We start from the raw sequence: 26,248 nt of genomic DNA on the forward strand, positions 1-26,248 counted from the left end.
CTAAAATGTGAAGAGAAATGAGATGCAGAATTTATTAAACCAACCTGCAATCAAGTTATTAATATATACCTTTTTGTATAGATGAGCAGTGAGAGGCATATGAAGATATTCTCCTCCAAATACCTCCCACGGTACAATCTAGATTAAACTTCAGAAGCACTGACCATTTTTGGATTTGTATTCACTTATATTGCAACAAAATTTATGTAAAGAAAAATATGGTGCAAACAGGCCATGGCAACCCTTAAGCCATCTTCAAATTCATCAAGTGATAGAATATTTGGCCTCCTTAGGCTGAGAAGAGAAATAAGTGTTGAGGAAAATAGTCAAAATTTTATTTGAATGGACACTCTCTAGGCCTTTTACAGCCTACAAGAACCAAAATAAAAGTGTGAGACTAACATTCTATTATTCAAAAGTGATAGATAATGAGAAATACGTTCTTTTTTCAGAGATATGTGTAATGTCACATATGAATTCTCCAAAAAGTTATCAACCAGCAAGGTGGCCAGAGTTGGGAGAACTGCTTCTCTTAGAACAGCTTTTACCTTTACCCATTAAAGTGACCTTTTATGACCAGTGCATGGATGAAGAACACATTTTGAGGAAATGGGAGTGAAAAAATATTCAGAAAACAGAAATCTATTTATTGAAAAATGCAAAATTAGAACATAACTTTTGAATTGGGAAATGTTTTGATTCTCTCTTAGCATGATGATTTACTTACAAAAATTATTTAAATGAATAAATAAATTACTTGGTTGACTCCACTAGTCTTTTTCTATTGCATTTTTCTTTGTTGTTTAGTGATTTAATTTTCCTAAGGTCATTCTAGAAAGATGGTATATATTATGAATAATTATTTAAATCACCAGTGTTTCTTCATATTAGAGTTGACTTTTCATTTAGTTTTACTTTAAGGACTTTCATGAAGAAAATCTCACAGTCCCATGGAAATACACTATCAGGAATTTTTTTGATACAAATATCTTATAGAAATATGAACGCCTCATTCTAAAATATCTCACATGCTAAATATTGTAAAATATGTTGTCTTGGAATGGTTAACTATGGATGGTAAGACAATTTTGAGATAATACGGCTCATCCCCTTTACACTTTAGATATGTGGGGATAAAAGAGGAATTCATGCAAACTAATATGTTTTGATTACCCATGATGTTGCAGGTTGTGGTCCAGGAAATTTACTCATATGATACCAAGTAATCCATAAGATTAGTTATCTCTAATTTATAAACGCATGAGCTGAAATTCAGATGAGTTAAGTGACATATCAAAGGCATGAAGAAAGTAGTGGCAAATTGTACAGTTTCCTATTTCTCTATACTACGAGCACTGCAAACATTTAAAAAATATATAAAAGTAAAAAAATCCTGGTTTACAAGAAAAAAACCTTTTTATTGCTTATCTTCTACCTAGATGCCATCTTATAGCTATTTAAGTAGTTGTCAGCATAATGATTTCATAGTTTTTATTTTCTGCTTTCCAGGCATTTTCATTTCAAATAAATTTATTTTCATATTTCATACAATTATAATTTTTAATTTATGCATGTTTACCTTCTATCCATATATAATACTTTTTCTACCTATACTACTAAAATGACATAGTTTATTTTATATTTTCTTTTATATTTTATTTATTTTATATTTTCTTTTATTATAATGTCTTTTATTTAAAAAGACATTTCATATACGTACTAGTATAAAGTTTCTTTACAGTATTTTTTATGTCTATCATGTCAAAAAATCTGGATTTATATTATTTCCAAAATGCTAATACTAATTTTCAGAGCTAGTAGTAAACTCATTTTGCTAAAAATTTGTGGGCCTTTGATATTCATAGTTTAGAAATATATATATTTAAAATTTCCAAGAATAAAATTTTATTTCTTCATTAAATTCTTGATTATAGAATTTGTTTAACTTGCATTTTTCCTGGTTAATTTTTTTCTATTTTTTTGTTTATTTACTAGGCACTTAAAGTTTTTCTGACAATGTAATATATGCTAATTGCAGTACAATTATTTTATATTATCTATGATAGTAATGTAATTCTAAAAATTATCTTATTAGATAGGCACTATTTTCCCTACATTATCTCAAACTGAGATGTAATGCTATAGCCTGCATTTGAAGATGATTGTGTGATGTCAAATCCTGTTATATTCTCTACTCTAAAGCCTCTGTACTTATTTATGTAAATCAAATATAAAGGCTGACCTTGAGAATCTCAGAGATCCCTGAGAAATTTATACATATAGTTATCTATTCTCCAAACACTGAGTGTTATTAATAAATATTCTAGGCAGTCCAAAACAATAGTAATTTTAGATTGTAATTTTATGGTAATATTAACCCTATTTTGTTGTGCCAGGAGAAATTTTTGAAGTTAACTTTACATTACTGTCTAAGGAAATGTACTGTGGTCCTGACAGGAGAACTAGCAGCAGTGTGTGCCCTGCATATTTGTAACTGACAATGCCTATGGCTTCATTTAGGTTTGATTCATCAGTCATGTCATCTTCTGAAAGCACTAGAAACAGCGGCAAAGCTGGAGTGCCTTTTGACGTCCTTTCATACTTCCATAAGGTTATTGTACATCCATTAACTCAAACGACAAAGGAAATGTCATCTAAGTTGAGTGAATGGATGCTAGGACTCTAAAAGCCCTATTGTCTCAGGTGAAGGGGCAAATGTGCAGCCTTGGGGGATGAAAATGTCTGAGAGTCTACCTATGTAGTTACTTGTGATGCACATTATCTTTACAGATTTATGGGAAAGAGGATCATCAACCACCAAATAACATGATATATATAACCAGACCTTGGAGTTGACCCGTATTATTCTTCATCTGTTTTTCACTGATGGTCTCTGACTTACAATAAATATCAGTTGCCTAAGAGTGTGAAGTCACAATGGAGCCAGGACAAAAAAGTTTCTAAGGAAGGGCATGCTTGGAAGAACATGGGAAAGCTGTCAGAATTCTGACTGTGACATTACAGCTGAGTTGGTAGAAGCGAGAGTATAGGTTAGAACCCATTTTTGTGTAAAACCAACTCTGGAAGAACTAAAATGAAAATGAAAATAAGAAAAGATAGGATATTTGATGTCAAAGAACCTAATAAATAATCTTGATATGGTTTGGCTCTGTGTCCCCACCCAACCTCATCTTGATTTATAATCCCCATGTGTCAAGGGAGGGAGGCAACTGGATGATGGGGGTGGGTTCCTTCATGCTGTTCTCCTGACAGTGAGTGAGTTCTCATGAGATCTGATGGTCTTATGAGTGTTTGGAAGTTCCCCCTTCGGCCTTCTCTCTTGCCTGCCACCATGTAAACGTCACTGCTTCCCCTTCTACCACGATTGTAAGTTTTCTGAGGCCTCCTCAGCCATATGAAACTGTGAGCCAATTAAACCTCTTTCCTTTATAAATTACTCAGTCTCAGGGAAGTTCTTTATAGCAATGTGAGGAAAGACTAATATAAATGTCAAAAGCAGACATACATGAAATAAATAGAAGTGACAGAGGAGAAATGCACTGAATATTTGTAGTCTCTTTGGGTGAAATAAGCCAAAAGCCCACGGAGCAAAGGGAAGAATTTGGAAACAAGAACCTGTATTATACAGACCAGTCTGTTTCAAAGGTAGTTCATGACTCACCTTTGGAGCTAGTTAAAAATTCAGAATTCAGGGTCCCTTTCATTAGATTTACTACATTTGAATTAATAAAGATGAAGACTGAGAATCTAGATTTGAAGCAAACTCATTGTTGATTCTTACTGGGATCTCTTGTGACAGACCAAGGTCTCAATGTCTCCTTGGCTCAATCATTTTCTCCTGCTTTCACGTTCTTCCTTTGAACTAGAATTCACTGTCTTCTCCATTCCACAGCATTTGTAAAAGAAGACATTGATGCAATCTCCTCTAGGTTCATAAAGATAAGAAGTTCCAGAGTTTTGTGCATCAAGTGAAGTTATCTGATGGACAATGTATATAAATCAGCCGCTGTCTGCTAAAAGAGAAAAAGGCGTCTTCGTAGAAGTTATATATAGCTTACGTGTTCACAGGATTATCACTTAGGACATTCAAAATTAATAGATGGGATATCCGCAATTAGTTTTAGCAGGGAATGAATTAAATGTAATTTCTGAGTAAAATTGAAGTAAATTTTCCCTTTCCCTTTGATAAATCTGGAGTCAAAGATCATTAATAGGCTGGGCATGGTGGCTCATGCCTGTGATCCCAGCACTTTGGGAGGCCAAGGCGGGTGGATCATGAGGTCAGGAGATCGAGACCATCTTGGCTAATATGGTGAAACCCCGTTTCTACTAAAAATACAAAAAACTAGCCGGGCTTGGTGGTGGGAGCCCATAGTCCCAGCTACTTGGGAGGCTGAGGCAGGAGAATGGCGTGAACCTGGAAGGCGGAGCTTGCAGTGAGCCAAGATCGTGCCACTGCACTCCAGCCTGGGCGACAGAGCGAGACTCCGTCTCAAAAAAAGAAAAAAAAAAAAAAAGAGCATTAATAGATATGAGATGAATGAAGTCCAAGAGGCTTCATTTGTACTTTATTACACTGGGATCCAGAAATAAGACTTGCAAGTAAATTGTAAACAAAAGTCTCATCTTTATAGAGAGGATTGGAGCTAAGTCTTTTGACTAAAATTCAACAATACTCAGAGCCATCACAAAAGTTCTTATCAGTGTCTCTATTCTGCAACTCACAATTTCTTTTTTCAAAATAGTTTTTGGGAAAAATTTTACACTCAGTTTTCTTTCTATATATAGAAAATAAATTATAAAATAATATTTGTAGAAATATAGAGTACTGCTTTGAGTTTAAATTTTTATTGGTAGCCAGGACTTAGTTTTGAGTTCTTTTTGGGTAACATAGCAACTAGCAAACAAAAAAATACAACTAAAATTCAACAGTCAGTATGTATTGATATTTATATGAATTAAAAAATTGATGGGTAACATCAGTCAGTTATATGATAATAATACTTACAACAAATATTTTTCAGCCACTATTCTAAGCAATTAATATGCAATAACTTAATGTAATGTACTAAAATGTATAGTAAGATTTCTGTTAATTACTTGAGAAGTTGAAATAATTATTTAATTGAGATACCTTTGGATCTCAAAATCCAAAACAAAACAAAACAAAATAACCCAGCAAATACACGAAGCCACAATAGATAGTGACTGTACTAAGGGAATTAATTGTCAACGAGGGAGAACTGTGCTTGTTGTGACTGCAGACTTTGGTGTGCCCTTTCTCTTCTGGGTTTGCTAGATGTGAGGAATGCACTAGCAAGTTTATGACACAGACACTTAAGCTTTCAGAATTGAAAAAAGATGCAACTTGGCCAACTACTCCAAACTCTTCATGTATTTTTGTATAACAGTGACTACCTACTGTTTCTTTTGCTCACCTTTACTTACAGGAAGTTTTTAAAAACATTCATAATTAAAATATCTGATACAACTAGATAAGAGCAGTGCATCATCACCATCTTCCCAAGCATAACATGAAAACATGGAAACCGAAAATGACATCCTTCACTACCTTTCCTCTAGATTGGAAGGCAAAAAGAAGGTAGAAGGACTGATTCATATTGGAGTTGTAGTTAAGCATTGAAACTTCAAAAAAAAGGCTTTGAATCGTGGCTCTTCCATTTAGTAGCTGGCTGATTTTGTGAAAAATACTTATTCTATCTCTATTTCCTCATTTATAAAATGAAGATATGCTGGTTAATATGTGTCAGCTTGGCTAGGCTATGGTACCCATGTTTGGTTAAATACCAGTCTAGATGCTGCTGTGAAGGTGTTATTCTCTTTTTAGATATGATTAACATTTAAATCGGTAAACTGAGTAAAGCAGATTATTTTTCATAATGTGGATGAATGTCATCCAGTCAGCTGGAGGTTTCCTCTTTCTTGAAGAAGTAGTAATTCTACTTCAAGAATTTAACTTTTGAAGTAATTGAAGTAATTCTACTCAAAGACTGTATCATATAAACCTTGCCTAATTTTCAGCCTGCAGATCTCAGACTCCCGACTCCACTATCAACGCTTACCTGAATTTCCAGCCCACCCTCCTGTTTTACAAATTTCTGACATTCAGGTCCCACAATAGGGAGACCCAATTTCCTAAAAGTAAAATATAAAACCCTCCCCAACCTCATTATTTTATATATAAAATGTGGTAATTATATCTAACACATAGAATTGTTGTAAGGATTAAATTATTAATAAGTAAAATGCTTAGAGTGAGGTCTTGTGCAAAAGTAATGTATCTGTTAGTTAATATTTTATTTATCTCTCTCTAGCATTAAGCACTGTGTCTTGCATAAAATAGATGCTCCATGAATATGAGTTGAACTAAAGTTTTATATATGAATCCTTCTTGACCTAACCAATTTTACGTTTATCCTTGAAATTTGACAACTAATATTTACAAATCCATTTCTTATGAGAATTTGCTGCCATTTGAAAGTAATAGATGATGACAAAGTCCAAATATTTGTATACTTTATTCATGCTATAGTAGGAAAAAAAAAGCAGAAGCTTTCAAATTATATAGATATGAAATGAAATTCTAGTAACTCCCTTAGAGAAATATGACTCTGAGGAAGTCACATTACGTCTCTATTTTCTCATCTCCAAAATTGTTATCATGATAAATATCTCATAGTGGTGCCTTTGTGAAGGACTTGGTCCACCTTAGTCACTCAAAATTGGCAATGTTATATTAATTCTTATTTATGAATTCCCAGTTTATCCTAAATTGGTTTGCACCAACAGAGAGCAATTAAATCCGATTACAATCCCTTGTTTTTACTAGCCCTAACCATGTAAGCAGATTTTCCAGGGAGCATTTGGTGATGTGTACGTATCTCAAATATTTTCTACTAATAATAGTATGTGATTTGGTAATTAGAAATACCAGCTTCACATTATAGAAACAAAGCACTATTTTAAAAACGTAATTTGGCCTTTGACTCAAACAACCTGCTGAATGTTTTACTGATTACTCATGGACATGCATTTTTAAGTAGACTTTTCGTACAAATGCTCCTCAAATACTCTACATTAAAGAAGTATCCCACCTTTTAATTGAAAAAATCAATGCACTTTTCAATGATTTTATTAATGAAACTTCTTTAGTAGTATTGTGAACTGATTTTATGAAGATGGAATATTCAAGCATTTTAACAGAGCAGAAAAATATTCCATGAGACTCATTGCCTCATTGAGCACTTACATTTGCATAGCACTTTGCATCTGTTAAGAGCTTGGTGATCACTTTTATTAGTTAGCAGTGAGTAAGGTCAATATTATTTCTTGCACTTTCCAGAGAAAATATTTGAATGCAGAGAAATAAAGTGATTTCAGCCATGTAAGTAAGAAAGTGGTGATTTCTGAGTTCCATTGTCAGCTTAAAATATATTGTCAAATTATGGCACTCACTTAAATTGGCAACCAAATGTTTGTGGTATTCTCACCAAAAAAAATGGGGGAAATGCCTGAAGATCACTTAAAACTCCTTCTGTTATAGTGCTACTTTTATTTAGAGGGAAATATAATTTAAAAAAAAAAACCTACAGCTAAAACCCTTAAATATGCTACAGTACTATATTTATTAGATCTTTCTCCTCTTAGCCTTCAGTTCATGCTTGAGATGTTCTAGAGCCACTAGGATATTAAAAAGTAGGAGGAGAAATTAGAAACTCCAGTGATTGATTTAGGATTGAACTGTAGAGCATGTTGTTAGATGCACATTCCAAAGTTAAAAAATAAAAACAAAACACATTTAATTACTGTGTTTTGTTCTAAACTCTAGCAAAATCTACTTGCTAAACAAAACATTCAAAATTTGCTTTTGAAAGGAGTGAGAAAATGATTAGCTAGAGATTAGTTTTGGTGAGGATCATAAAAAAGTATAAAATTTCAAGGAAAAACAAATAATCCCAAAGAATATTTCGTGATTAAAAAATAAATAATTTACTTTAGTATAATGCAAGATAGCTACAGATTTTAGAAGTAACAGACATTACAAATATTATCAAAACTCAGTAGCAGAATTCAGAAGTTACTTAGTATTCACTGTGACAGCAATGCAGTCTTCTCTAAATTATCTAAGATTGTGCTAACTCACTCATAATTTGGAAACTTGTGCTGTCAGAAGAAAATATGTAGGCAATAGGTAAGTAAAATTATTATTAAAATGAATTGAGTTAATGTACATAGGCACATGTAGTAAATGGCAGTATTATAATCATGTTTATTTTATCTTACAATCTTACTTACTTAACTATTCACCATTTGTGTTGCAAGTGTATTACTAACATTCTAGGTTACTATAAACACTGAAATGATAGTTTATTAGCGGAAATGATATTGCACAGAAAAAGCAAGGCATCCTTTAAAGTCAAATTATCACCATGATTTTCATTTTAGTCTACTTAATTCTCCTTTTCCTTTAGATCTAGATTTAATCTTCTAGGCTGCAGAGATTGGTAGTCCCTATCCCCACTTTCATATATCCCAGAAAAACACTGGAGTAGAAAAAAAAGTGAGAAAACTGAAGACTCATCTCTGCTCTGTCACAAAATAATTGACCGACCTTTGGCAAATCAATTAATTCACTGAAAATTCATTTTCCCTATTTGCAATGTGGAAACAATAATAATATATTCCCTGTGTCTCAAAGAGTGTTCTATAAAATTCATAGTATTTTAGCAATGGACAAATATCCAAGCTCCATATCTAACATCTAAGAACATCAGTGGCACACTCAGCTAAGGATATGGAATCCATCAGGTTTGTTTTTTCTATGGATTTTCAGATATCCACCTATCCTAGTATTTTTTTTCTTTAGGGAGAAGTAAAGTGATTTTAGAAATATATATATGTATGTATATGTGTGTGTGTGTGTGTGTGTGTGTGTGTGTGTGTGTGTCTGTGTTTGCTAAAAGTTCTTTTTTTAATATGACTCAAACTATCAAAGATTTATATAATCCCCATTGTTAAATACCAATGTTTTAATCCGGTGTCATATCTGCTGATGTTTAGAGATAAGGCTAAAAAGGAAAACACAGAAAAAATAATTATTATTTAAAAATATTAAACAAAAATATATTTTGTGTTAGATATTTTTTACTGGAGAGAAAAATATGCTATTGTATGACTTTAAATAGGAAAATGGTAGAATCAGATTTTCATGTATCACTTGGAGAAAAAATTACAAACGGGCTAGAGGAAAGTCAAAAGAATGTTCCATTAATTCCATAAAAAGTAATAGTGGCTTAATGTAGGTCATTGTCAAGGAATTTGGAGAAAAGAAAGTAATATTTAAAAGATAGAGAAGAGGTAGATTTGACCATACTTACTGATTGGCTGGCTATGGATTGTAAGAGTGAGGAAATAGTCAAAACTAATACTCAGATTTCTGATTTAGGTAACTGATAGTGTTTTTCATAGAATAGTGGGCTAGAAGATCAGGTTTGGAAGGAAGTAGAGTTAATGCATCCAGTTTGGACTTATGTAGTTTGAGATATCCATAGCATATAAAGAATACATATATGTATATATACACACTCACACACACACACACAGTTGAAGATTAAGAAAGAGATTTGGAATGGATGTAAGAATTGGGAATTATAATCTTACGGAGAATATCTTCAGCCTTAATGGTGGAGATTCATTCAATGTATTATCTGTTGTATGATGAGTCCTGATTAAGATGTTGGCTTCATTATAGTAGAAAAACAAAATGTAAATGTTGTTTCTGCTCTCATGATTCTACCTTATTACCAGGGGTTAGCATGTATATTAAGAGAAAAAGGCTGGGAGCAGGGTTATGGGAACATCAAAATTTCAATACGATTAGGATAAAATCAATAACAATAGAAAGTTATCTGTTTTGGTTACTGTAGCCTTGTAGTATAGTTTGAAGTCAGGTAGCGTGATGCCTCCAGCTTTGTTCTTTTGGCTTAGGATTGACTTGGTGATGCAGGCTCTTTTTTGGTTCCATATGAAATTTAAAGTAGTTTTTTCCAATTCTGTGAAGAAAGTCATTGGTAGCTTGATGGGGATGGCATTGAATCTATAAATAACCTTGGGCAGTATGGCCATTTTCACGATATTGATTCTTCCTACCCATGAGCATGGAATGTTCTTCCATTTGTTTGTATCCTCTTTTATTTCATTGAGCAGTGGTTTGTAGTTCTCCTTGAAGAGGTCCTTCACATCCCTTGTAAGTTGGATTCCTAAGTATTTTATTCTCTTTGAAGCAATTGTGAATGGGAGTTCACTCATGATTTGGCTCTCTGTCTGTTACTGGTGTATAAGAATGCTTGTGATTTTTGTACACTGATTTTGTATCCTGAGACTTTGCTGAAGTTGCTTATCAGCTTAAGGAGATTTTGGGCTGAGACAACGGGGTTTTCTATATATACAATCATGTCATCTGCAAACAGGGACAATTTGACTTCCTCTTTTCCTAATTGAATACCCTTTATTTCCTTCTCCTGCCTAATTGCCCTGGCCAGAACTTCCCCAAATGTCCAACAATGATAGACTGGATTAAGAAAATGTGGCACATATACACCATGGAATACTATGCAGCCATAAAAAATGATGAGCTCATGTCCTTTGTAGGGACATGGATGAAATTGGAAATCATCATTCTCAGTAAACTATCACAAGGACAAAAAACCAAACACCGCATGTTCTCACTCATAGATGGGAATTGAACAATGAGAACACATGGCTACAGGAAGGGGAGCATCACACTCTGGGGACTGTTGTGGGGTGGGGGGAGCGGGGAGGGATAGCATTAGGAGATATACCTAATGCTAAATGACGAGTTAACGGGTGTAGCATGCCAGCATGGCACATGTATACATATGTAACTAACCTGCACATTGTGCACATGTACCCTAAAACTTAAAGTATAATAATAATAAAAATAATAATTAAAAAAATAAAAATAAATACAAAAAAGAAAAAAAAAAGAAAGTTATCTGACTGTGAGGAATAGAGAAGTTCTTCTTCAAAGTTTCTTGAAACCATAAAGAGCTTGTCATTTCCTTGCTCTATGTATCTCTATATCTGTAAGTTCTAATGCAGCTGCTCTAATTTCCCCAGGCACACCTGGACAGGACTAAACATGCCCCCAACTATAGTGCATGCCATTCCTTATTTGGAAATCCTCCTGGCCATCTCATGTCTATCTTCCTCTTTTTTTTGTCCTCTTTCTCCTTTGCCTATTTAGGAAAGTTCCAAGCTGTTAACCAATTGGGTCAAGCTTAGAATGTGAGGTCCCATGCTGACCAACGGAAATAGGACACAGCCATAGGGTGATTGTATCAGGTTATGAAAGTTATAAATGTCCCCGTCTCCTTTGTTCGGCGTGCTCTCATGGTGAGACTGTTGGTGAGTTGTACCCTTTCTGAAGAAAGTAAACTAGCCTTGCTGAGTGATCATTGCCTTGGTGTGGATTCTTACCGATGTCATAAACCCATTTCCAACACTGACATATTACTTTTACTCTGTGTACTTTTCACTTTCTATTTGAATTGAAAGTAATTATTTCATCATTGTTTTTGTATGAAAGTTCAGAGGTCGTGTTAATTCACTACTTTAAAAAAACTATTCATTTTTTAACAAGTATTATGGAGTGCCTCCAACTTTCATTTTAGATATTGTCCTCGGTATTGAGGATACAAAGATGACTATAACATATCTGTGCTAGGAACAAGCAAAGCTCTTCCTCTTTGAAATTATACAATCAGTTGCATTTTTTTCTATCATTATAAGGATTTTGGTAGTAGAAAAAAAAAGATCACATATGAGCGATTTAAATGACCAGAGTTATGACAATAAAGCAGAACATTTCTGAAAAATAAAGGAGGCCTGAGGTGGCCATTATTGCTATTTCACCTGTTTCTGATTCTCTCACTGTGGGGTAGGCACATGGCAGGATTACTCAACCTTACTCCTCTTTAAGTGAGACACAATTATGTGATACGATTTGGCCAACGAAATGTGAGCCTTTAAGTATTAACTCACAATTTAGCATACTCTGTTCCTTTTACCAGTGTTCCAGATAGTGAGGATCCCATCCCTTTAGGTCTCCAAGTCAAACTCTCCTGCTGACTCAAGATGTTTAGCATGAGATAAATAAGCTTTTGTTGTTTCAAACTTCTAAGTTTGTGGGAGTTGCTCATCTATCCTGGTGGATGTAGAGGCCAAATTACAAATGAAAACAGCATTAGTCACCCCCCAAGTTGATTTATTTTACAGTTTTGACTAGGTATTGCTCTGCTTATGGTATGGGTAGTAGAGAGACAGAAATAAGGTAAAGAGGGGCATGAGGGTAGAAATCTTCCTGCTTTGTATGTCAATCACATTGATGATTGACTTGAGAGTTGTGCTATGTTTTCCATTGCCAGAATGTACTTAGCTAAAGTGTTTCAGCAACATTCCAATTTCCCTGTGAAATAATAGAGAAACACTACATTGAATTGTTGGCAGAGTCACTTGATTGATGTTCTCCAGAGCCTGAACTTCACTGATGAAGTAGTTTCAGTTTTTTGCTAATTGTTTGGAACTTCGTAAAAGAAAATCATAGTAGTTGATGAAAAGAGTTTTTTTAATCTATATGCAATATTTTATTCAATGGATATAACATTTCCTGACAGAGACATTGTACTAAATTTTATTTCACCAATATGAAGATATGATATAAACACCAAATATTTGATACTCTTCCTGTGTTTTCTTAGCAATTCCCTGTTTGTCAAGAGTCTCTTGAGAACCAGATAATGTCAGAAAAAGCTAAGTGTTTATTTTCATTGGCTTTTGCATACATAAAACGGTTCAATATTTCAACCTGCAAACCTATTCACCTCATTGTATTGGTAGTTTATATATTACCTTTGTACATATAATAAGAAAACAAAATCTTTAATAGTGAATTATGGCAGAGATGATAAAACAGGAACAAGCACAGAAACATTAAGACTGTATCATTAACTTTGAATCAGAGCAACATAGATCAACTCACTGATATTTCATCTTTTTATTCTTCTGTGTGGATGACAGCAAATCTTTGGTGGCTGAAATCAAGAAAGCAAGAGAGAGAATAAGAAGCCTGGATCATCCATTAGGGTAGTAGATGAGAAGTTCATAGCTTCATTTTATAAAATGTTAGAATCTTCTAGAGCAGAAGTTCCTACCTGGAGTGATTTTGCCCCCAGGATACATTTGGCAATACCTGAAGACATTTTTGGTTGTCACTATCAAAGGGTTGTGATGAGTACTACTGGCATCTAGCGTGTAACCCAGAATGTGCCTTAAAATGACAATAGCACCAAGATTGAGGAACACTTCTAAGCCAAACTATTCATTTTACAGAAATTATACTTATGACTCATTCATCCATATCAAAATATTTATTAAAAGCCCCATTAGCCAAGGGCCCATGCTAAGTATATAAACTACAAAAATGAACCTCAATAGTTAAAATCCTCATATCATGGGATTTGGGGATAGAGAAGGAAGAAAGACATGTTGCGTTCTACAGAAATCCTTTACATTTCCCTTTCATTCTACAAAACCTGGCATCTATAAGCCTACTAAATACTAAAGGGACGGGATAAATGAAAGCCATTATTATTCATTAAAAGAATAAACTCCAAAGTATATTCAACTACTTATTTATTGAGCAATATTAGGTTCCAAGTACATCTCTAAATGTTCACCATATGGATGCTAATAAAAGAAGCAAAAATCCTCCTCTCATGAAACTTAAGTTCTAGAAAAAGGAGGTATAAAAATGAAGTAACAAGTAAATTATACAGTATGTAAAGCACTTGGTCAAAGAATAAGAGCTGAAGAGGAAGAAAGAGGTTATTTTCCCAAAGGATTGATTTTTAGCAATAATTCCTACTAAACATTACCTGGAACCTTCATGAAAAATATGAAATCAATGTTTATGTTTAATGGAATGCTTAAGATAGAAAAAAAAAATGAATCAAGAATGAGGGTTGGGAGGACTAGGTTAGAAGCAGGGTTAAAATGTTAACTACAGTGGTCAGAGGATAAATCAAGGAGACAGTGACATCCAAGCAAAGGCCAGAAGTGGCAGAGGCAGCGACCCACACAGATACTGGGGAAGCATTCCAGAAAGAAGGAATGATGAGTAGCATACAAGTGATCAATGTGCCTGGAGAAGAATAAATGACAGCAACAGACAAATAAATGGTTTTCTCGAGATACTGACACTGCAGGTCTGGAAGGTGGAGTTCAAATCTTACAGCTCATTTTTAAGACTGGTTTTCACTCAACTAGGTTGGGGAGCCATTGGCTGTTTCTGTCATGGAGTGACATATCTGACTCAAGCTGTCACGCAATCATTTTTACTACTGTGTTGAGTATAGTCTGAAGCGGAGGACATGGAGAAAGGAGAGTTTAGGGCCAAAGGGAAAGAAATGAGACTAGTTGAGAGGCTACCTCCCTCCCCTAGTTCCCAATAACTTGCGATGGTGTCTCCGACCGGGGTGGTAGGAGGAAGACATGAAGAGTGTTTAGGTTCTGCATATATGTTGATATATTTTTAAGGTAGAGCTGAAAGAATTTGCAAGGGGTGAAAAGAAATGTGAAGTACAAGAGAGGGAGAGGCTCATAGATGGTTCTAAAATTTTGGTCCTGAGCAATTGGAGGCTTAGTTACCATCTACAGAGACAGTGTAAACCACTGGAGGAAGATGTTGGGTTGGGTGTGGGAAGGTAATATGAGGGGCTCAGATTCAAAATAAAATTGGTTGTGGGTCATCTACCTGAAAAAGAGCAGTAGGATTTGAAAGTCTCCTGAAAAATTTGGGGCAGGTAGGCAGGTTTCTCACAGCAGGTATCTAAAGTCTGCATGCTTTATAATTCTCCCTTTATCTCATTTGTCCCCAAGTGTCTCTTTTGCATTTCTTTTTTGAATAGACTAATTCTCACATATTATATTTTTTATTGTGCCTTATCTTAAGTTTGAGCTCTGGGACAGGTTTCATGTAATATAATAGTATGATCACTTCAAGTTTTGTCACACAGCAAGGTTATAAATACTGATTAAGGCATGAACAAAATGCTTCAGAGAACATGACAATGCAGGTTCTATAACAGTAGCCTGGAGCTCACCAGTTTGAGGGTGAAATTATCTGACAGCTGGAATAATGCATTTTTGTACAAATTCAAATATTTAAAAATCTCTTTTCCTCAATATCTAAAAAAACACTAATAGCAAAATTAATTACTTCCCAAGTTTAGACATGTCTATCAATTAAATGGTACAAACTATTATTCAGATAAGAAATTATATAATTTAATTGAATTATATTGTCATGTAGTATTTTTAGAAAAGTTTACCAAAAAAAAGGTTTTTACTTTTTCTTTCTACTGTATCAGACTGAAGTTACTCTATGCTTTTTTTTTGTCTTGTGTTTATTTTGTTGCATTGTTTTTCTTTTGTCAGGGCTACATGGACGCTCAGAGCAAACTGCAGTTTAAAAAGAAATCCTTAAATCTTTTGAGTGTTTCTTTACCCAGAGGAAATATGATAATATTAGTATCTGATTTGTAAATTGATGCATCTTGCTTATTGGTCTTCATGATTTACATGATGTCTTGAGCTAAGGGGTTTGTACAGAACTTGCACACTTCCATTCTTAGCGTCTGCAGTCCTGTTTGCCAAAAGCTATATTCTCTGACCTCCTCATAGTATCTTCTGTCCAGTGATAGTGAATGTCATTGCACTTCCCAATTTACAACTTCAGAATGGGTATGGCTAGAAGTATGAGAGCAGTTAGCTTTGCATATCAAATGCATATACTTTAAAGAATACAATTTGTCCTCTGCAGACCATAGAATTAAAAAATACTGCCAAATTCAACCTACAAAATGGGAGAAAATTTTCGCAACCTACTCATCTGACAAAGTGCTAATATCCAGAATCTGCAATGAACTCCAACAAATTTACAAGAAAAAAACAAACAACCCCATCAAAAAGTGGACGAAGGACATGAACAGACACTTCTCAAAAGAAGACATTTATGCAGCCAAAAAACACAAGAAAAAATGCTCACCATCACTGGCCATCAGAGAAATGCAAATCAAAACCACAATGAGATACCATCTCACACCAGTTAGAATGGCAATCATTAAAAGTCAGGAAACAACAGGTGCTGGAGAGGATGTGGAGAAATAGGAACACTTTTACACTGTTGGTGGGACTGTAAACTAGTTCAACCCTTGTGGAAGTCAGTGTGGCGATTCCTCAGGGATCTAGAACTAGAAATTCCATTTGACCCAGCCATCCCATTACTGGGTATGTACCCAAAGGACTATAAATCATGCTGCTATAAAGACACATGCACACGTATGTTTATTGTGGCATTATTCACAATAGCAAAGACTTGGAACCAACCCAAATGTCCAACAATGATAGACTGGATTAAGAAAATGTGGCACATATACACCATGGAATACTATGCAGCCATCAAAAATGATGAGTTCATGTCCTTTGTAGGGACATGGATGAAATTGGAAATCATCATTCTCAGTAAACTATCGCAAGAACAAAAAACCAAACACTGCATATTCTCACTCATAGGTGGGAATTGAACAATGAGAACACATGGACACAGGAAGGGGAACATCACACTTCGGGGACTGTTGTGGGGTGGGGGGAGGGGGGAGGGATAGCATTGGGAGATATACCTAATGCTAGATGACGAGTTAGTGGGTGCAGCGCACCAGCATGGCACATGTATACATATGTAACTTACCTGCACATTGCGCACATGTACCATAAAACTTAAAGTATAATAATAATAATAATAATAATAAAAAAATACTGCCAAATTATGTTGTTGAATTATTGATTCACCTTCTTTTATTTTTCAGTTTCATGTTTCACGAGCATAAAGCTGATGGATATATTAGAACTTTTAATGACAGACCCTCATGAAGAAACAAGGGAAGAGCAGACGAGATTTCCTAGAGGTTCACTTTGTAGAAATACTCCTCACAAACAGCTCAGGGATGCGCATTATATACCACAGTACAGTTTAAAAGCATCTTGGAAACTACAGCATTATATGTTGACACTTCAGGCTAATACAGGGTTTTCTTCTGAGTGCCTGGCACTGCTAAGATGTTATAAAGAGTTGTTTGTAGCCCTTTATAGACAAGGACAAACTTGGGAAAATTTGCAAGGCAGTGAAGTTTCTTCAAGGTATGAACCTAACTTAACATTGAGATCAGAGAAGTGTAAAGCTCTTTATTTTATTCCTCTTCCATTCTCATTTTAAGAGAAATATATGTGGATTCCGTTCTTGCAGGGCAGTACATTTTTAGGAAAATTATTTTTAGGCAAATTATTTTTAGGAAATTATTTGGTAACACATTAGGACTATAAATCTACTTCCTCAGGCCTCTGCTGATGAATCTTTGTATAAAGAATGGTATCTGTTATAACCTGGGTATTATGAAGAATCATGAATACAGTGAGAAGACACACACACACACACACACACACACACACACACACAGAGAAGAGTCTTAGTCCTTTCTGGCTGCTATAACAGAATCCCATAGACTGAGTGGCTTATAAACAAGAAACATCTATTTCTTATATTTCTAGAAGTCTATGGAAGTCTAAAATCAAGACACTGGTAGATTCAGTGTCTGGTAATGACCTGCTACCTGGCAAATAGATGGACATATTTTAGTTGTATCTTCACATAGCTGAAGGGGGAAGGAGGCTCACTGAGGTCTCTTTTATAAGAGCACTATTTCCATTCATAAGGGCTCAACTGCTATGGCTTATCACCTCCTAAAGTCTCCACCTTCAAGTACCATCCCAATGGGAATTAGATTTCAACATAGGAATTTTGAGGGAACACATGCATTCAGTCCATTGAAGAGTAACAAAGAGAGAATAAAACTCAATTCTCATCCTAAAGCTTGGAAGAATAGGACAGAATCCATCATAGTCAACCGTAAGAACATTAAACGAAGGTAAAAAGTTGTTTGACAATATCTAACACAATCAAACTAAAGATCAATAAAATTTTGTAAAAGCAGAAAAGATTGTGGATTAATATAGAATTAGTTGTATGGAGCTTCTTCAGATTGTTAATGCTAATTGATGTCTGACCATCACTTCCAGGCATGGAGCATGTGGCTTTGGAATATATAAAATTAAAAAGAAATGTCTGTCATTAGAAGAAGAGAGAAGGTTTGTATAGAAACTCTAAAATATATTATTTTACCACTAGATTTTGAGAACTAAAAATAAAATTTAATGCCATCAACCAACTTAACAGACCCCCTTTTAGCCGAGGGGACCCCAGAGAAACCTTAAAAACTGAATTCCTGGCCATGGTGGGATGGGAGGTCAGACATGCCTTATGATGCTCACTCCCTTTCACTGTTCAAACACAACTAACCAGCACTAATGTTAAAACAGAGACCATAAGATGGACAGAATGGACTCTGTGGAAATAAGATACCGAATGATAAAGAAGACCTAAGGCCATGCCAGGCAAAGCTTAAGTCATGTACTCCTGCACTTAAAGAATAAACTATGGGCCGGGCGCGGTGGCTTACGCCTGTAATCCCAGCACTTTGGGAGGCTGAGGCGGGTGGATCACCCGTGGTCAGGAGATCGAGAACATCCTGGCTAAAATGGTGAAACTCCATCTCTACTAAAAATAGTAAAAATTAGCCGGACGTGGTGGCGGGCGTCTGTAGTCCCAGCTACTTGGGAGGCTGAGGCAGGAGAATGGCGTGAACCCAGGAGGTGGAGTTTGCAGTGAGCCAAGATCACGCCACTGCACTCCAGCCCGGGTGACAGAGCGAGAATCCATCTCAAAAATGAAAGACAGAAAGAAGAAAGAAAAAGAAAGAAAGCAAGAAAGCAAGAAAGCAAGAAAGGAAGGAAGGAAGGAAAAGAAAGAAAAGAAAGAAAGAAAGAAAACTATGTTGGAACCAGGTGCGTTGGCTCACACCTGTAATCCCAGCACTTTGGGAGGCTGAGGCGGGTGGATCACCTGAGGTCAGGAGTTCGAGACCAGCCTGGCTAACATAGTGAAACCCCACCTCTACTAAAAATACAAAAAATTAGCTGGGCGTGGTGATGTCCACCTGTAATCCCAGCTACTAGGGAGGCTGAGGCAGGAGAATTGCTTGAACCTGAGAGGTGGAGGTTGCAGTAAGCTGAGATCATGCCATTGTACTCCACCCTGGGCAACAAGAATGAAACTTCGCTTCAAAAAAATAAAAAAGAATAAACTATGTTCTAACTGCCACAAAGTTTTTCTTTTTTCTTTTTTTCTCTAGCAGCTAAATAAGCACTGGCCTTAAGATAATAAATGTTTAAAAAATTGTAGCTCATCTACCACCAGACGCTGATTCTCACCCTCCTGTTCCACAAGCCATAACTACAGCATTGACTGGACAAGATACTGGTTTCAGTATATTTCTCCTGATAAGATGACTGACCATGAGTGGTTCTGGCCAATTTACAGAGGCTAGGCACTTGCATATCTTTCTGTCTCTGCTTCACCTTTTGATGTATAGGTCCTAATTGTCATATATTTTAATGTTAAGTCTCCACCCCAAAGTGAATATGGGTCATATATAATATGTATGTTTATTCAGTATGCATGCAGTAGGACACCATTCATGAATATTCATAGCTCTTTCTATACCCTGTTGAGTATGTATACTTGGCCAACTCATTCAGCAGAAATCCCTGTTCCACCCTCCCCGCCTTTAAAGTGGCTGCCTTTCAGTTTTCAGCCAGAGGCTCTGCTGCCCAGCCTGTCAGAATGGTAACCCTGCAGGATGTAATCTTTTAGAAGATATGAAGTCTCCTTCCTAAACGTATAGCTTTCATTCATTATTTTTTAGTTGACAATTGTCATATTCAATGTTTACGTGTAGCAAAATAAATATTTCTCTTTGTCTATACAGTTGTGCCTTAGTACCTCTGGTGAGTGGTTCCAGGACAACCCCTACTCTCTCAAAGACACCAAAATCCAGGGATGCTCACATCCCTTGAGTGAAATGGCATAGTATTTGCATATTACCTAAGCACACTCTCCCAAATACTCTAAATCATCTCTAGATTACTTATAATACCAAACACAATGTAAATGCTATATAAATAGTTGTTTTATTGTATTCTTTAGGAAATGGTAAGAAAAATTCTGTACACATTCAGTACAGATGCAACCCTTGTAGGTCTAAATATATTTTTGGTGCTATGTTGATTGAATCCAAGGATGTGGACCTTGCAAATACAGAGGACCAATTGTATATAAAAATTTTCACCATAGTTAGAACTGATGATTAGAATGTGATATGCATAATAGATGTGTTTAACATTACTATGTGATTTGGTGAAATTTGCACTAATAGTGACTTTAAAAAATTTGAAACTATAACTTATTCCCCTTTTGTCTATATCTCAGTACATGTATGCTACAGTAAACCTCTTCTTTAGAATGGAAACAGTTCAGATCCAGATACGTCATAGATCCATTCAGATCCTCTGCAATGGGTACAGCCTACTCAAAATAAAAGAAAGCAAGGCTTTGAAACAATTATTTTATCTTTTAATCCACCAATACCTTGCAAATGCAGTATTTGGCACACAGTACTCATACAATGTATGTCCAAAATGCAAGAATTCATGCATATTTAATGATTTTATGACGTTTGTAATATTCATGTTTGCTCTGTGATGAAACTAGTCTGTAAATCAATGTTAACATCCCAAACTGCTTCCTGTAATTTACTTGAAACACTTCAGAAAATGACAATGACATTTATGTAAATCTTCAGTTCTTAACTTCAATTCATGACATATTTAATTTAGCTAGTCAAATTAAATATTTTAGTTCCCAAATCAAAAATTAAGTATGGATATTGATTTAAACATTTATGACAAATTAAATAAACTATGCTAAATTTTTTTAAATGCTTTACTACTAACCTATTATTATTATTAAAGAAAAATTATTATATGTATTTTATTTGATGGAATAAATATTCTGAAGTTGAAGATAACCTAGGCAGAAACAGTACCACTTTAAGTTCATAAATGCATTATCTTTTTTAATGTTCTATTCACAATTCCAGCCTAGAGAGCAAGATTGTCACAGACCTGGCCTCTGGTGGATGGTTAGCTATGTGACGAGGATTTATTGCAATTACTCATGCTGTGATTTAGATTAAGCAACTTGAAGCTTCAATTCACAAGCACTTATGAACATTCAGATTCAGATTTACTTAAAAGAGTCTGTTAAACTTCAGACTCTGGTGTAAAATAATCAGAGCTGCCCATTTATTTTCAATGCTAAAGTAAAATTTAATATAACCTTTACCACATTGCAAAAATGCAAAATAGAATTATTCTGCTGTTGAAATTTAGTAAACACCTGATCTGACCTGATTTAGGTGAAGTTGTACTTAGTAGAAATCATGATATATATTCAAACAGGTAGGGTTTAAAGGTTTATATTATTACCCATCTCATGGTAAATAATTTAGTCTCACTTATTGTAACAAATAATTTTTCTGTGATTTGGGTCCCTTCATATAAAAAAAAAAATCACACACTTCAGGGAGTTTATCAGGGTTTTTCCACTCTTAAATAGTGATGTCAGCTGTTATGTCCTTTTATCATTTTTCTCCTAACCTGTTTCAACAATCCAAGGTGTGTGAGAAGCCTGGGCTGCTAATGCCCATGGGCATACTAATGCTTTGCTTCTGAACTTGCTATTTTCTCTCTTGGCCTGTTAAATATGGCCTGCACACTCCACTGACATCACCTACGCTGTCATTGTGACCAGTAGTGTACTGAAGCTCTCCACAGAACAAAGCCTCTATAAAAGCAAAGAGAATAGTAGACTTCTGTCCTAAGGTACACTTTGCAATGTCCATCCCAAAGAAGCATTAATTTATGTTCCCTGAATCTTATGAATATGGATACTACAGATGTTTTGGTATTTAGGCTTTCATATGAGTGGACTGGGACTGGATTGAATGAAGAGACAGTGGTAGATGCTATACTTTCTTCTTGCATACCATGTGTGCTTACATGCCTAAGGATGGCCTCTGACTTCTTTATCCAATAAAATATGAAGCCTAGCAAAGGCAAAGGCATAAGTAACAATACTTCCTCTCCAGGGAGGCATGGTAAGAACAGAAATATCATACTCTTACAGGGGAGTAACATGATTATTTAAAAAATTTGCAATCCATGAAGCTTTATAAGCCAAGTTGAAGAGTTTTGACTTCCTTTCAGTATGATAGAAAATCATCAAATTGTTGAGAGTGGAGAAAGGAAGAAACCGGTCAGGCAGGCAGTTAGTGTGGGTCCTTGGTTGAAATCTTTCAAACAAAAGAATAGCCTGCAGGGGACTTGAGCGAGGGGCGGCATGGGGTGGGGGGTTGGGGAGCATGCCAAAGACATGCCCACCGTCGCACAGATGAGAAAAGCTACACAAGAGACTTGCCCAGACATGCCTGTAATGGAAAATTCCATCCTCTGACACGTGCACAGTAAGGGGAACAAAGTAATATGGAGTATTTCTTCTTTTGCTTATTAAACTTTCATTCCAACCTCATCCTTAGTGTCCATGCTCCTTAACTTTCAAAGGATGCTGGGTACTACCTCAGGCAACCAGAGACTGCTACATTGCATTGCATTGGCAAGACTGTTGCATTGTTTTAAGTAGAGGAGTGATTTAATATATCTTATAATTACAAAGATCTAGTAGTGACTATATCAAGATTAGATTAGATTGTATAGAATTAAAAGGGAATGTAAGAGGTCTAGTTAGAAGGCTATAGCTCATTAGGAAGATAATGAAACAGGATTGCTGCTGTATGGTAATAATGCAGACAGAAAAGCGAAAAAAAGTGGGATATGGTTAGAGAGTGTGTCAACAAGAATTGCACGAAACTGTATGTGATGCATAAAGACAAGAGAGAACTCAAGTACTTTCTGCTTTTGGAGCTCTTCTTTAAGATAAAAATTATCATTGGGATTTAAAAGTAGACCTTCCCATTTCAGATTTTGCAAAATACAACTTACGTTTCTCTTATATATTTCCTTTTAGAGTTTATCTTTTTTAAAAATATAAACAAAAGTATTCTGCCTCTTTAAAAATGAGTCTGTGTATTTCTATTTCTATTATAGTTTACGTTTTCTCTTTTCCCTCTTCTTCCTCAAACTTTCTTTTTTACCTTTCCTTACTTCAACTTCTAGATGCCTGGATATCCGCCTTTGTAATCCAATTTCCTTCGCTTCCTCATTTGTATCCTCTTTTCCCACCTGCCACAGAGTTTGCCTTTTGTCATTTACATCTTGTTTTCACATTCTTACTAGATTGAAAAATACATCCCTCAATTAAGGATACTGCTAACAGAACAAGTTTCTTGGTTTAGTCCAATTTAAGAGTAGAAGGACAAGAAAGTCCACTTAATTATCTCTATTCTAGAGAAATGGAAGTTTGAAAGTTTTTTGCAAAATATAAGTTCACTTCCTAATTTTGCAATGTGGCCCAGTCAATTTCTAGCATGTAAGGTACAGAGGAATAGGTTAACAGAAAGAAAAGATGATAAGCTGAACAGCACAATATTCACACCTTCTTTTCACTATATTGCTTTTTCCTCTGTTTCTCCACTACCACATGCACTAAACTTAAGTGTAAATGCCAAAATCAAAATAAGAATGATTGCTTATAACACCTATGCCACTCTTTTCCTCCAGTTATTTTAGTAAGACTATTTCTGTCTGTACTACAGACATGAATTTATTTCTCCATCTTTTTTCTGGAAATCACAGTAACATACTGTGATCTTAGGAAAGACAAAATGGATAACAGAGTCAATAGAGAAAATATTGCTTTAAACACACACACACACATACTCATGTTACGTCACTGTGTGAAATCCATTTTTTTAAACATGAAACATATGGGAAAACTACATTTCTTCATTTAACAATATTTTATTGAGTTTCTACTATGTAAGAAGCACTGTACTGGGTGTTGGTGACTCAAAGATGAATAAGACAGACATAGTCATTTTTATATGGATTCTTAGAGTGGAGTAGAGAGTTTTTAAGAAAGCATGTCACTTGCTAGGCGAGGTGGCTCACGCCTGTAATCCCAGAACTTTGGGAGGCTGAAGAGGGCTGATCATCTGAGGTCAGGAGTTTGAGACCAGCCTGGCCAATGTGGTGAAACTCCATCCCTACTGAAAATACAAATTAGCTAAGCCTGGTGGTGTGCACCTGTAATCCCAACTACTCAGGAGACCGAGGCAGGAGAATCACTTGAACCCGGGAGGCGGAGGTGGCAGTGAGCTGAGATCATGCCACTGTACTCCAGCCTGGGCAACAGAGCCATACTCCATCTCAAAAAAAAAGGAAAAGAAAGCATGTTACTATTTCCATTATATCCCTTGCAGTTTGAGAGGTGTAAGGACACATTCAGGCCATTGAATCTCTCTTTATGAATTTCTAAATATACTCAGAAGTCTAGAAGACTGAATGTGTAGATTTTCTCCCAGCACTGTCAAAAGGAAAAGGTGTTAATTTAATATTTAAGAAGGTCCCAGATACTCATTATCTTTTGAAGTCTGGCTTGCTCAGCACTTTCCACGATGAAATACTTTTGCTTATATTTTGCCATCTGAACCAGATCAAGTTTTTCTGGCTAGGTAATGCCTTTATATGAATAATATTGAAAACAAATAATAATCTAAGTAATCACCAGTATAATTTCTTTATTTCCCAATGAAAAATTGTCATAAATAATTGTGTTCTGTATTATCTCAAAAATGAGTTATTTCCTTCTCACATATAAACTAAGCTTTGGAAAATGACATGAGTAATATATTTCCATTTGGAATTTTTTCTAACATTGAGGACAATGATTACACTGTTGTTTCCAACAGAGTAAAAATCAAAAGGGGGAAAAACACTTTCTAGTGTTCTAGTGTTTAATTGCTTTTTTAAATGGAGGCTTTCCATTAACTTTAATTAAACATTTAATAGAGATCGTAGCCAGAAAATATATTTTCCCATTGAAATTAAATTACTTTTCCCCAAAGAAAACATAGTGGGTGTAAAACAGGGAGGGTTGGACTCTCAATAGAGTTCTATCTGCCTCCTTCCTTTTCAGAGTAATTACTGACCTGTTATTAACACTCCAGGGAAAATCCTTTTGGTGATTTACATTTCCGGATCACTCTGCTCTGTCTGCCACTTCACTAAAGACAGAATTTATCCATTGTTCAGCATGTGCAGGAACAGATGCTTCAGCTACTAATTCTTTGTCTCATTTGGAGCATCAAAAAATGAGAGGCTAGTTCTTGCACAGATCAAGCCTCAGCCTCAGAACCTTTTATATATCTTAGAGAGAGGTAATTTGAGAGCCCAGAAAGTTGAATGGAGGAGGCACAGATTTTAAATTCTAACCTAAGTTCTTTTTACACATCTGTAGTCTTTCCCACCTTAGCACCAACTCATATTCTCTAGCTTCTGTCAATTCATTAAGTGCTGATTTAGAATTTTATGGCAACATTTGTCTCAGATGAGAGTTACAGCAAAGCTCATCATTAAACCTTATAATTTTTAGTGCTGCGTATAATTTATGATTCCATTTTAAGATCAAATCCACCACAATAAATTGTCTTAAGACTCTGAAGATACATCATGTAGTTAGCTTTTTCTTGCAACATCATTTATAAAGACAGGATCTGACTTTATGCTTGAGGAATATATTTTATTTAGAGCACAACAACGTATTGATAGATTTGTCATAAATTACCTCAAAAGAAGAAATATCAAAAGGATAGTACACACATAATGATCTACACCATACACAATGGCATCAGGATCATTTGGGAAGGATAACAGATACTCAGGGAAAAGAAAATGAAATTGTTTTCCGACTTGAATTGTATCATTAGATGCTATGCAAAAAGTTATTCATAACCCGGCTCTAATTTACCTTTCGTTTCTAAGCCCAAATTCTGAAACTGATTCTTTCTTATTAACATTATACCACAGTTCTACTAAGAAACTTACTGTTTCAGCCCTAGACTACAATATTTTCATAACTATCCCCCATTTTTACCTA

General features: G+C 35.2%; 1 protein-coding gene across 17 annotated transcripts in view; it reads right to left on the reverse strand.

Moving 5' to 3' along the window:
- LOC112133162 (cytosolic carboxypeptidase 3-like) overlaps nt 1-26,248 on the reverse strand; it is a 191,264-nt gene that overhangs the window by 117,494 nt on the left and 47,522 nt on the right. For 11 of the 17 annotated variants that reach the window (XR_008524404.2, XR_010139640.1, XR_008524401.2 and 8 more), the window contains exon 4: nt 13,103-13,154. The exons of 1 other annotated variant lie outside the window; for it this stretch is intronic. The gene's annotated coding sequence lies outside the window, so the exon portion shown is untranslated. Of the gene's footprint in view, nt 1-6; nt 13,155-16,946; nt 24,519-26,248 lie in introns of those variants that run through there. 5 more of the 17 variants (XR_010139648.1, XR_010139642.1, XR_010139646.1 and 2 more) reach the window with 4 other exon arrangements.

This window comes from Pongo abelii, chromosome 3 (assembly GCF_028885655.2).
Source record: "Pongo abelii isolate AG06213 chromosome 3, NHGRI_mPonAbe1-v2.0_pri, whole genome shotgun sequence".
Taxonomy (NCBI): domain Eukaryota; kingdom Metazoa; phylum Chordata; class Mammalia; order Primates; family Hominidae; genus Pongo; species Pongo abelii.